At 41.1% G+C, this 14,265-nt stretch overlaps 1 protein-coding gene across 6 annotated transcripts in view; it reads left to right on the forward strand.

Annotated features, from left to right (window-relative positions):
• RAPGEF5 (Rap guanine nucleotide exchange factor 5) overlaps positions 1-14,265 on the forward strand; it is a 216,142-nt gene that overhangs the window by 71,895 nt on the left and 129,982 nt on the right. The gene's annotated exons all lie outside the window — the stretch shown is intronic.

The raw sequence follows: 14,265 nt of genomic DNA on the forward strand, positions 1-14,265 counted from the left end.
GTACAAGAAGATAGATATTTTGGAATTCTGCACACACACTGTTTTAAGCCAGTATCTTTGAAACCAAAAAAGGAAGACTAAATTTCACCACTCGTAGCAACTGAATATCTCAGCAACATTGCAGTGCCCAGACACCATTGTTAGTTTTATTTGATTAGATTAAAACTCATTGTAAAGGTGCCTTGCAAGGGAAAAAAATGGGTTTGTGCTCTTCTTTGTGGTATATAAAGCATGCATGAAAATTGCTGCTGTTCCTGTCTATTAACCTTAGAAATAGTTAGATGAATTAAGTCTTGTTTTCCTTGGAGAGACTGGAGTCTTCTTAGGGAATCAGGTAAAAGAGGCAGGACCTTTCTCAGCCTTAAATTACAGGAATGTTGGTGTTTTGAATTATTAATTTATTTGGAATATTGTTTGTTGCTGGTAGCTCTCATAATGTGCGGTTTTCCAAAAATTGAAGGAAACAGTCTCTTAACTGAATAGTTTTTAAGAGAATTTTCATTTGTCATAAGAACATAGTGGTGTTATGCAAATAATCTGTAATCTGTAATTTTTGTATTTACTTGTTAAACACTGATTGTAAGGTCAGCATTGTATAGGACACAAAAATCATCAATTTCAGGTAGATTTTCACCTATCTAAATTTCAAAATGAGGTACAGGATATTGGCCAAAATCGGTGACCAAAGATCAATGCATAGAATATGGAAAACTTCAGTGTATGTGCTTAGCCTTGAAACACTTTAAATTCCTTTTGAATTTATACTCTTACAAGCCATGGTACATTAAAAGCTGAAGACAGATGCAAAACCTGCAGTGTGAAATTAACCTGGTTCATTTTGGCTTTTTTATGTAGCTGAAAGTCTGTGAGGATTGAAAAAATTTATTCCACTTTATGGAACAAAATAGCAGTGACATACGGTAAGTATGGTGTACTTATTGCCCTGTGGAGAAAACTGGAATAGTTTGAACAGATGAGAAAAGGTTAAACTTGTGACCTTGATATCTATAAAACCTTACTGCCTTTTGTGTTTTTTTTTTTAAGGAGTCTTTTCAGTGGACTGACTTATATATTCTTTAGTCAGGACCTTATTTCACTCCACCTTTCAGTTCCTTCAGATGTTCAGTTCTTAAATACAAGGGTCAAATTTAGAAGTGTGTGTGGGATAAGACAGGATTCTCATAAAAATGTTCGCTTCAGATAACATTCAGCACCATTTCAAAACAATGACTTACGAGTGCCCCACCTTAGGTAGGTACTGGTAGTGTCATCTTAAGCTCCCCTTCACCCGTCTGGTGTTCCACTCTGACGGTTATGGAATCATAACTGGAAACAATAGCAAAATCTGCAGGTCTTTCTCAAAAGCTTTGCTGCATTGTAGCTCTAAATAAAAGGTGCAGCTAAAAACACAATCAGCAATATTGTACTTGAAACAATTTCATGCCCTGAAGTAAAGGGCAGACACATTGGCTTGTCTGAAATGCCCTTTTCAAGCCACCAAAGTTGTTCGTGTAGTTGAGGGAACACGCACTAGATTGACTCAAGCTCCTGCATGATTCTGGAAAGATCATTCACTGCAGTAGACCTGCCTTTGGTTCACAAAGTTTGGACATGGCTCCCTTTAGTACCAAAGAATGCAGCTCTTTGCATCATCCAGTTAAGCTTACATGAAGTGTTCCTTCCTATCAGTGTCTTAATGTCCTTAATACTCTGCATCTGCATCACTCCAACCCTTACCTGTGTTGTGAGCTCAAAGATCCATTGGGTAACACGTGATAGATTTATCATACACTGAAACAACAAAGCTGTACCCTTTTTTCTCCTATGTATATTTAACGGTATGTAAATCACACACAATTTTTGGGTATTAAAAAAGTCATAGGAGAGCTCTAGTAAGTTCAGTAAAATCTGCGGAGTTACACCAAGGAAGAATTTGGTCCTGTTTTATTTGATTTTGCAATTAATTTGAAACTCCTGGGACAAATCTTTTGGCACATTTTATAAGGAATTTGTGCATAAGAAATTAATATTGCAACAAGATTATGTGGATGGCACATGTTTCATACATAGCATCACAGAGTGGGCAACAGTGAACTGTATCTCATGTTTCAAGGCTTCAGACAGTCACCTGCAGGGATAGAAATCTTTTCCCCCGAAGTATTTTGTGTTAGGAGTGTGTTTGTTTTATGGGGTTTTTTTGGTTTCCTTCCTCGGAAGCATCAGAGATGGCAACAGCTGGAGATGGGGCATTGGACGGGGTAGACCAATGTTCTGAGGTGGAACTGAGCACTCTTTCTCTCAGGTGCTTAACTGGATGTTCTTGATCACATGCTCAGAGTCTAACTGACCACCATATGTGGGGCTGGGAAGGAATTTCGCCCCAGGTCAGATTGGCCATGACCTTGGGGAGTTCTTATCTTCCTCTGCAGTGTGAGGCACGGCTCGCTTGCCAGGTTCATCTTGATCAATTTCTTGCCATTGCAGGGTCTTCGGGCACTGGTGCACCTCAGTTCTTCCTATTCTTTTCCTATGGCACATAAGAGTTTAGTCTCCTGAGGGTTGTAATACCTTGGTCTAATTTCAGTTATATGGTTTACTATGTGGGTGCTGACTGCCCTTGGTGGCCTGTGATATTCAGGAGGTCAGACTGTATGATTTGTGTGGTTCCTTCTGGCCTTAAATTAATTGACTGTGAACTAAAATATAGTCAGTGTTGGTCCAAAAAGAGGTTATTGGGTGGATGTTTTGTTTGCATTCGCTCAAATAAACATATGAGGGTCGGGGAACCCACAGACTCTCTTCTCCAAACACTCAGAATCCTCTTTGTTTCGTTTTCAGACTGAGCATGCAGAATGCTTTATGTGAAATAGAAGCAGTATTTCACCTCACGCCAGTTGTTACAGCAGAGGTGGGCAAACTGCGGCCTGTGGGCTGGATCTGGCCTGTCAGGGCTTTGGATCCGGCCTGTGGGATCGCCACCCTCGTGGCACCACGGGTCCCGCACCACTCCTGGAAGCGGCTGGCATAGTGTCCCTGTGGCCCCTGGGGGAGGAAGGACAGAGGGCTCTGTGCGCTGCCCCCGCCTGCAGGCACCTCCTCCTGCAGCTCCCATTGCCGGGAATGGGGAACCGCGGCCAATGGGAGCTTCAGGCGAGGTACCCGCAGGTGAGGGCAGTGCGTGGAGCCGTCTGCCCTCCCTCCTGCAGGGGCCGCAGGGACGTGGTGCCGGCCGCTTCCGGGAGTGGCATGGGGCCAGGGCAGGAAGGGAGCCTGCCTTAGCCCCGCTGCACACTGCTGCCACCCCGGAGCTGCTCAAGGTAAGCAGTGCCGGGCCGGAGTCTGTACCCCACAACCCCCTGCCCTGAGCTCCCTCCCACACTCCACACCCCTCCCTGCACCCTGATCCCTTGCCCTGAGCTCCTTCCTGCACACTGCACCCCCTACCACACCCTGCACTTCCTCCTGCACCCCAGCCCCTGCCCCAGCCCTATGTTCATGGCCATGCATGCAATTTCCCCACCCAGATGTGGCCCTTTGGCCAAAAAGTTTGCCCACCCCTGTGTTATAGTCTGCTCAATCTCTTGTTCTAACATTTCCGTGTGTCATTCTCTTTCTCTGCTTGCTAGCAGATATCGTATGTCCATCCACAGTTGCCAACTTTCACGCGGTAGATAAGCACCCCGATTTTCACAATAAGCCAAAAATCAAGCTAGTCCCATTTCAAAGGAAGGCCAAAACAAGCCAATCCCTAAGAACCCCAACACTGACTAGATTCCCCCCGCCGTGCAGTCTGGGACTGTGGTGGGCCCGCTGTGCACCCCTGACTCTCTCCATCCCCTTGCCCCTGCTTGCCTCCCCTTGCTCCTGCTTGCCGGGAGCTGATTTTAAAAAAAGAAGCAACAAGCCACAAACTAGCCAACAAGCAACTCACAATCCAATTAAGCCAAAAACAAGTCCAATTTCTGCATTTTTTTTCGTGGCTTTGGCATGTCTGTGACCAGTAGTTAATGATCTCTCCCCCACCTTTCCACAGTTTTGCTAAAATGCATTCTGCTCCAGTAGTTGTCAGATGACACTATTTTTTAAAGCTACAGTAGCATTCAGTGCAGTTCAGAGTTCTCTGGGTTTAAATTTAATGCTCAGGAGAATGAGAGGCTAATAGTACTGGCTAGATGCGTATGTTTAGAGTATATGGACACATAGGAATTTTCTCTGACTCTCCCATTGCTGCAAAAATTATTTAGTTATAAGAGTGTGGGATTATTTAAAGTTATTGCACCTGATTCTCCACTGCTTTTGCTTCTTGAGTGAAATAGGTAGAATCTTATATTTGTGCAAATCTTACACTTGTGCATAGGGAGCAATTTACACTCACTTTGTAGTGCAGCAAATGACTACACAAGGTGCAAGGCAATGAAGAATCAGACTTACAAATTCCAAATGGATCAATAATAGCTGAGTCTGTATTACAAAATAAGCATAAAATGCCAAGCTTGTTTAGTCAGAGGTATGTTTCTCAATTGTAGTCCTTGTAGAGCACAATCATATTATGTAAAAAGAAAAGGAGTACTTGTGGCACCTTAGAGACTAACCAATTTATTTGAGCATAAGCTTTCATGAGCTACAGCTCTTAAATTGGTTAGTCTCTAAGGTGCCACAAGTACTCCTTTTCTTTTTGCGAATACAGACTAACATGGCTGCTACTCTGAAACCAATCATATTATGTGGAATTTGGGCAGTCAGATGTGGAGCAAATGGTAAGTAATTCACCACAGAATTAAGATGAGACTGGACAGTCAGAAAGTATTGGTAAACAAAACTTAGATATACAATACATGTGAAAATCATAATGAAGACATTTCTCTAATATGAATGAATTCCAGAACATAATTTAGTATACTGGATATTATTATATTGTTGAAATAACGATGATCCTATGAGACTAGCATTCCTGTGTTTGACAATTATTTAAGCTGAGATATTGTCCCTGTTGAGGTCATTCAGTTACAGTGGAGAGGAACTGAACACAAATGAACCTTTCTGTCTGTAATGTGGTGTCAGACAGACCAAGTCTACGTTTTTTAATTGCGTCAGTCTGCTCTTTTACTGACACTGGTTTTGCTCTGTTTAGATTTCAGAGTCCTACCATAGCTATTATCTGCTGCTCCTTGATAAAACTCTGCAGAATAAGAGGAAATATTATTGCGTTTTGTGGGGAGAGGTCCTGTTTCCTATTTGAGATCTGAGAAATGGTTTCCAGCATTAAGACCCTTGGGAACTATTTTCTTTGTGGAAACTAGACCACCATAATGAGTAACCTTCTGTGCAAATTTAATATTAGTTCTACACCTAAGGTCAAACAAAAGTTAATGACCATTTGCACACCAGAGATATGAAATCAACATTACATTTCATGGCCATGTCATTTTAAAACAAACAAAAGGCTGGAGTAATTTATGGTTAAATTGATTTAAATTACAAACCATAAATATTAAGAGCATCTTAGAATGCTGTTTGGGAGGAACTAACATCATTGTTATCAGTGCAGCAGTTCAATCCACAGTTTACAAACACATCTATCCTATCTGGTGCCTCCTGAGCATTCCTAGATACAAAGTTATCAAATGATGCTCTAAGCAGGATTCTTTCTTTCTTTAATAATTTTTATGTATCTCTTTGGTTTTTTTTTAATTAGCTGATTTACTCAGCTGATTGCACAGCTGTCTGGGCAGTACTTTCCCAAGGGCCTGCCAACTGTTTCAGAGCTATGTCTGGTTCTTGGTGGAGGGAAATTGACTACAGTAATTTGCATATGTACATGCATAAATAGCAGGGAAGAGTGAAGAGGCTTAAAGGCAATTTCAGTACTGTTTCTGAAAAGAACCATGTTAACCACGAGTTTTCCAAGCTGCATATTTACAATAATTCCTGGGAAAAGATCACAGATTTACTGTGAATGAAGAAGTGGCCAAATTCTGTTTTCAAGAGGTTTTTTTCCTCTGGGATTATGACAGTATCTTGTATTACAGCTTCTTGGGTTTTCATGGTGTTCAGCCATTTTTTTTCCCCTTCATATCTATATGTACAGCTGGGAAGATACAAGCAGGAGGGAGCTTGGACTGGCTAAGATCAGTCCCAAGATCTGAGGGCTGAAAAAGGTTAAATCCACCTTCGCTCCTTCTCTTCCCCCCATTTTCTCTCCCTCAGCCCTAGTCTGTCACCAGGCATGGCTCACCTAGACTGAAGGATCTGGCCTTTAGTTCTCACAATAATGTCAATATGGACTGCTCATTATCCCCATCTGGAATATTAATATTCATCAGCAGCCATTATAATATAGTCAGATCATTCACAGTTGTCATAGCAACCAAGCCACTCTAGAGCTCAGTTGTCCCCTCCACAAATGCCTGGGGTAAATAGATGGGCCTTGCAGCATACCCAAAGATTAACAAGCAATATCGCAATCTCAAACTTCATAATCATGAGTCAGGCCCCCCATAATCATGAGTCAGGCCCCCCAAAATCATGAAATTGTCTTAAAAATCATGAGATTTCTAAAAATAAATGTGGGTTTTGATTTTTGGGCCTCTAGAGTGCACTTACGTTACATTTTCAAGCTTTTCTCTGCAAACATGAGAGCTAGAAATTTTTCTTCTTTTTTATAATGAAAGATGAGATATCCCCATCATTGTTTGTCTCTGGGAGCTGAGGATTTAAGAAAAATGCCAAATATTCTGAGCTGCATAGCAACGGTGATGGCAGTTATGTGTAGGTGATGGCAGTTATGTGTAAACATTTAAATAATTAGCCATCAAACTTAATACCCTACTAAGCCAAATGGAGGAAATTCACACCTCTTCTGGTGTTATTGTTCCAGGCTGGCTGGCTACTGAATTAGTATGACGATATTGCATTGGTTTGTGTTGTGAAGGTTATCTTTGCAATCCAGAAGGGAACTGGTTGCAGTTAGAAACTTCTTTTATTAAAAAAGAAAGCTAGCTGGGTTGCAGCACAATACAGCAAAACCCCTGGGAAGAGCTGAATGCTATGGGTTCCATGGATTGCTCCACACTTGCAGATTTCCACGGTTCTTTCCACTCTGTACATGGAAAGATGATTATGCCCAGTAAAGAGTTGCCATTGTTTAAATAAAACTGAATATTAAAAATGAAACTGTATATATTTTTATTCTGTGCTTGTCTATCCATCCTTCCATCCTTTTGTATTGTCTGTGTATTTTAAAATTAAATACCCCTAATTCTACTTAACATCTGGAATTGTGCAAATCATCCAACCCTTTCTCAGTTGCTTAAATCTTCCAGCGTGTCTTGTCTACTTTTGCACTGTTTTGGTAATACAAGCAACCCTAATTCCAGTTCATCCTACCATTAGAGGATTCCCTTCCCATTGGAGCTTTCCTCAACTGGTGTAGCAGCTCCTAGACTATGCACCTTCTTGGCTGCTGGTGCAGACTGTGTCGTGGGAAGAGGAGAATGTGTCCAGGGTATGTCTGTGCCCCAGTAATCTCTAGCTGTTTATGGCTAGTTTAAATTATAGCAATCTCAAGGCTGTTCCAGCTCATGCTATGGGTCTAGCCTTGTGCGAATTGGCTCCAGAATCAAGGGAAACAACAGGTGGCTTAAAGCCGTTTTTCTCCCAACAACGAAATAACAGTCTGGAAACCAGATAGTCTGGAGTGCTGAGAAGCTGTGATAATATGTACTAATGGATGTGTTTAAAATATAAATTATTGACCAAATGGTAACTCGGAGCTATGTCATGTGCACAAATGTTTGATGTTAAAAATTCACATGCATATTATTAATAAAAAACACTGTTCTGCATGAGTCATATCTACTTTTTAAAAGGGGCAGCTCTGACATATTAAAATTTATTTTCCTCCAAAGTTGTAGTCCCTATTAATTTCAGTTTTAAAAGCAGTAAAACACCTAACTTACATTTTTATGCCCTTACAGTGAGGGCAGCTATCTATGTGAACACTATCCATTAAGATGTTAGCATGACCCATGAAACCCTCAATACAAGTGGGTTTACAAGAATATCCTGGTTGTAGTATGTACATTCTGATTCATCAAAGAATGTCATGTCAGGTCTTCAATGAAAGCCAGGATCACAATGGTCATTAACATCATTGTGAAATGTATGTACAGATACTATGTAAGAAGTTATATTTATGTATGCATACTGAAAATATGCGCTAAAGTCTGTATCAAGACAGAGATGACAAACAGGTTTTCTGTCATATAAAAGAATTTTTTTCCGCCTGTCTCTGTTGACATGTAAATTAAGAATTTTAAGCCAACACAATGGAGAGTAATTTACATATGAAGTTAACACTGGGATGTGAAATCAACAGGGAGGCAGCATACCAGAGAATAAACCACTGGGGATTATCCTGACTCCAGGTATGGTCAACGAACTTTGGGGGATATAAGAAGGAGGCAAGGGAAGACACCCCTGTATCTTGAGCCTGTGAAGTAAATGAGTAGTGCAATTACTTTCATGAAAATGGGATCACCAGCCTTAGTTGAAAATGCTGCAAAAAGCTTTGGGTGAGAGAAACTTCAATACACAGGAGGTTAGCATAATAGTTTAATCTCCCTAGAAAGCATGTTATGGTTTTGTTTTGTATGTAACCCTTTGTTTCCATTATCCTTACTCACTATTTCTTGAATCTTTGATAATAAACTTATTGTTGTTTTCAGTATAAATATATCTCAGTGCCATGATATTGAGCTAGGGGCTGATCCAGAGTTAACACTGGGGATATTAGGAAACACTATTTCACTAGGAGGGTGGTGAAGCACTGGAATGGGTTACCTAGGGGAGTGGTCAAATCTCCATCCTTAGAGGTTTTTAAGGCCCTGCTTGATATAGCCCTGGCTGGGATGATTTAGTTGGTGTTGGTCCTGCTTTGAGCAGCGGGTTGGACTAGATGACCTCCTGAGGTCTCTTCCCACCCTAATATTCTATGATGGTTTGTATGCTGTTCTGTTGGGGCAACAGACCTCATATCTTCAGTGGATAAGGAGCTAGATCCTACAGGGGAATACTTCAAAGAGACTCAAGTACTGGAGTGCACCTATTGTTAATCTGCATGGTAAGGTAAAGCCTGGCATAGGTCAGAGGAAAGTGCTTGGGTGGCTCACAGGCTGATGGTGTTAGGGAGCTGACACCCAGTTAAGCACAAGCAAATCTCTCTCAAGCTGGAAGTTGTTGTGGGAGGTAATAAGGTGACTCACTGTCCTGGGTACCATCACAGTGAGTACCCAGCAGCCCTTGCTGACAATTTTGGAAGGACAGAAGATACTAAGTCATGCTTCTTATGGAGTAACCCATTTGCTTTCAGGTCCAAATTTTTAAGTGTGTCCTCTGAAATTGTGGCTGCAATTTTTTGTGCTCCACCATCAATGTGTAACGAACCCACATTTCAGAGTAACAGCCGTGTTAGTCTGTATTTGCAAAAAGAAAAGGAGTACTTGTGGCACCTTAGAGACTAACCAATTTATTTGAGCATAAGCTTTCGTGAGCTACAGCTCACTTCATCAGATGCATACATCGGATGCATCCGATGAAGTGAGCTGTAGCTCACGAAAGCTTATGCTCAAATAAATTGGTTAGTCTCTAAGGTGCCACAAGTACTCCTTTTCTTTTGCGAACCCACATTTGTGCATGCCTACAGTCATTGGAATGCACAGATCAGATAGTTAGATATCTAACAGTTTGCGCTTGTAAAAAGCAGATTTTTGCATGCACAGAACTTGGAAGTCTGGAAAAATCTGGTTTGATGTCAGCTGAAAATTTGATCCTCCACTGCCAGCCATTCACAACTGAGATTCTTATAATGGTCCAATGTATCAAACTTTTAACCAAAGTGAAACAGCAGGAACAACAGAAAGTAGGGAGCACTAATGGTGGTATTGGCACACAGGATGCCTTATTCTCTCTTAGGGAATATCTTTGTTGGAATACAGGGACAGGCATGGTTGAAAAAAAAATTCGGGGTAATCTTAGCTTTGCAAACCTTATTGGCCAGAGTTTTTTGCTTTTGAAAAATTAAGGAGACAAGATGGGTGAAGTAAGATCTTTTATTGGACAAACTTCCGTTGGTGAGAGAGACAACAGAAGTTGGTACAATAAAAGACATTATTTCACTCATCTCGTCTCTCTCCAGTATCCTGGGTCAGACACATCTACAACAACACTGCATACAATGTTTTGAAAAATTAAGGGCAGTGTAAATGCCACTTCAATCTAAACTGCCAATGTTTGTATGTCTCAGGGGAGAAAACTGAGTGTGGGGACAGATGAGACAGGTTGACTGATATCAGGAGTGGCAGAAGCTTCCTAAAAAGTGTGTGTGGGGCCCCACTGGTGCCCGAACCATGGCCCTGCCCTTATGTGACCCCTTCTCCCCACCCTTGCGCTGCCCCACCTCTTCCCAAGACCCCGCCCTCTCCTTTCCGCTCCCTCCCTCTCCCCCCCCCCCCCCCCCCCATTGCTCGCCGTTACAGCCCATAAAAAGTGGGAGGACATAACTCTCCCATTTTTAAAAGTGATGTGGCCATGGCCCTCTGCCCCCGCCCCCATTCTGGATCCCCTGACTAAGAGATGATTCTTACTTTGGCTCATCTCTAACCGACAATTGTGTTTTGAAGTCTGTAGAAACAAAAAATAGCAAACTATTACTTTTCCTAATGCCTCTGGCTAAAAATCAAACAATTAATTGAAAAAAATAAACAAAAAACAAACTAGAAAATCCTTTCTGGGCTGATAATTTATATGCCAAGTGTCAACCTAGAACTGACTTCTCTGAATGATTGGTAGACCCTTGGAAGACAGGGATTTAAAATGCAAGTGCTCACCCAACCTTAATTTCAGCCATATGAATGATACATGATTACTGTGCATCTAAGTGCATATTCCATTAAGGTTAAAGTAAGTTATTTCTTTCTAAAATAACCAAAAGAAATTAAGTAAACCTTACTTAGCAAGAATGATGATCCCCTTTGCATATAAATACCCACTGTCTCTCCTAGAAGAATTCTCTACTCCCACTATTAGAAAGGTCCCTGCTGTAGTCCACAGGGGAGCAAGGAAATTAAATCAAGCCATGGTCTGGTGATCTTTAAGTGACCATTAAAGTCAACATTCTGAACTCCTTAAACTCATTTGCAAATAGCTACTTTTGAACTGCACTTTAGCAAGCTAATGGTCATTTAACATCTTCACTTTTTCATTCACAGTGACCTTTCCTGTAGGTTAAAAGAAGGGAAAAGCTGTAGGTAGAAAGGGATTGGTTACTGTACATTCATTTGCGGGTTTTTCTGCCTCTAGTTGCAAACCTTTGATATTGTTTGTGTAGCAATCAGATACGTATGGATTTAATAAACCGTGTTGTCCTTCATTCTTATTACTATTTTATAAGAGAGCTTTTCCTCTGGTCTGGACTACGTGTATTGTGAAGACAGAAGCACAGTTTATACTGGCATAGAAGGAAGTGCTTGGCCTGGTTCCCAAATTTGCAAATTTTTATGTACATGTCACACTTCAGGAACTGTCCTAGAATCAACATTTGCTTGGGAAGTATTTTCCCATCCCACCCTTACCCTCTGGTCACTTTTGCTGCAGCTAAATTTTCAATGTCAAAGCTTTTTATTTATTTATTTTTACATAAAGTTAATGAAAGGGGGAAATTATTGCCTACTTTTTTTCATTTTATGACTGAAATTTAGCGACATACACAAAAGCCCATTAGGGTACCAGCCTATACCATTATACAGCCATAGATTTGTTTTATGTGTTTGAGTTCAAGGGGATGTTCTTGTATCAGCACGGAAGCACTGTGTGTCTGTGTGAACTTCTTTCCTGTGTGTGTGAGAACTAATTTGTATACACAAAATTTTCTGAGTTATACCGTGATATTTCTAAGAGACTGATCTTGGTTTTTAAAATGTTTATAGGTGGAATATGAAGTAACTTTTTCATGAACAAATCATGAAGCGGTAGTTAAGGGTTGATTAAACCCTCCAATTATACACTTTGATGCTGAGGTGTTTGTAAGCGTCATTGAAAAAAATATGTTCACCTGTCTGCTTATTTGGAAGACATCCCCAGATACATGGTCAAGATAAATGATTTAGGGACAAATTGTGGCAGGTCCTTCTGTGGGTGTGCCGGGAGCAGGGAGAGAGGATACAAGGAGTATCTTTGTGCAGTAAAATAACCCAAACTGTTTTTGCTGAAATCATTATCCTCTTCTGAGGGCTGTTTGACCCCTGCCCTCCCTGCCCCCAAGAAGAGACTTACAGATTTCAATCTGTATACTTCCTACAGTAAGCAATCATTGAGGCCAATGGATTCGATTTAGATTGTGAGCTTTTTCAGCTTGTAATTAAAGGGCTGAGGTGCTGCACATACTTAGGGCTTGTTTACACAGGAAGTTATTCCAAAACCAGGTAGGGCATGACTTTAAAGCAGAACAGCTAGTCCTGAGTAACTCCATGTGTAGGCTTTCTTATTTCAGAATAAGAAAATGGAATTATTCCAGAAAAATTATTCTGGAATAGCTATTCCTGAGCCCACATCTACACTACAGACTTTTGCCAGCATAGCTATGTGGCTCAGAGATGTGAAGAGGTGTGATTTGTAGCTATGGCTGTCAGAATTCCATAGTTTAGATGCAGTTATACCAACAAAACTGTGCTTTTACTAGTATAGCTTGGTTTGCTCATGGGCGAGTGGGCGTATTTTTCTGGTACAAAGTACAGTTTTGTCCATATAAGCTGCATGCACGCTAGGTGTGCTTTGCAAGTATTCCATTACTAGTAAAGGTCTACATTAGGAGCAAAGGCCTGAATAACTCCACGTAAAGACAGGCCTAAAGGCCAAGTCTACACTAAAAAGTTAGGTCGGCCCAGCTATGTCACCCATGGGTATGAAAAATCCTCATCCCTGCGTGATGTAGCTAAGCAGACCTAACCGCCAGAGTAGACAGTGCTAGGTCAATGGAAAAATTCTTCCATCAATCTAGCTACTGCCTCTTGGGGAGGTGGATTAACTACAGCGGCATAGGAGAACCTCTCTCCCATTGTTGTAGTGAGTGCCTGACACTCTACAGTGGTGAAGCTGCAGCTGTGCTGTGGTAGCAGTTTAAGTATAGGCATATCCTTGAGTTAAATACAGTAAAAGCTGTTTTATCCAGCATGTTGAGGGAATGGGGGGTGCTGGTAAGTGGGAAAAAAAACTAAGAGGGAGGGAGTTTGGGTGTGGGAGGGAGCTTGAGGTGCCGAATCCAGGGGGGTGCTCACTTCAGGCAGCTCCCTACAAGCAGTGACTTGTCCTGGCTGCTCCTAGGTGGAGGTGTGGCAAGCGGCTGTGCGTGCTGCTCCGGCCCGAGCGCTGACTCCGCAGCTCCCATTGGCCAGGAACTGCATTCAACCTAGTAAATTTGTTTTTGCTTAAATTAAAAATATTGGCTTGCAGCTTTCTTCTGGCACAATTTACTGGTGTTTAACAGTGTTAATTAAGCTAAAACTAGTGGAACATAACCTTCAAAATGCTTATCTCTGCAACCATTATTTCTGTGATGATTTTGATGGAAAGTGGTGTTCTTTGGTATTAGAAGGTTGAGATCATTTTGTATACATAGAACTTTCCAAAAGGTGAGGTGAGGGGTATGTCTGCTTACTTCATTCTGTCAAAATTGACCATCATCAATCTAATGAAAGCAAAGGCATTAACTTTTTAATGTTGTTCTTTATGAATCACCAAGCCTTAAGTTTTATTTCTACAAAAAAAACAGGAGTACTTGTGGCACGTTAGAGACTAACAAATTTATTTGAGCATAAGCTTTTGTGGGCTACAGCCCACTTCATCGGATGCATTGAATGGAACATATAGTAAGAAGAAGGTGGAATTTACCATACAAACTGTAAGAGGCTAATTAATTAAGATGAGCTATTATCAGCAGGAGGAAAAAAAAAAACTTTTGTAGCGATAATCAAGATGGCCTATTTAGACAGTTGACAAGAAGGTGTGAGGATCCTTAACATGGGGAAATAGATTCAATATGTGTAATGACCCAGACACTCCCAGTCTCTATTCAAACCCAAGTTAATGGTATCTACTTTGCATATTAATTCAAGCTCAGCCGTTTCTCGTTGGAGTCTGTTTTTGAAGCTTTTCTGCCACAGAATTGCCACCCTTAAGTCTTTTACTGAGTGGCCAGAGAGGTTGAAGTGT

The sequence above is a fragment of the Chelonia mydas genome, chromosome 2, assembly GCF_015237465.2.
Source record: "Chelonia mydas isolate rCheMyd1 chromosome 2, rCheMyd1.pri.v2, whole genome shotgun sequence".
In the NCBI taxonomy this organism is placed as follows: domain Eukaryota; kingdom Metazoa; phylum Chordata; order Testudines; family Cheloniidae; genus Chelonia; species Chelonia mydas.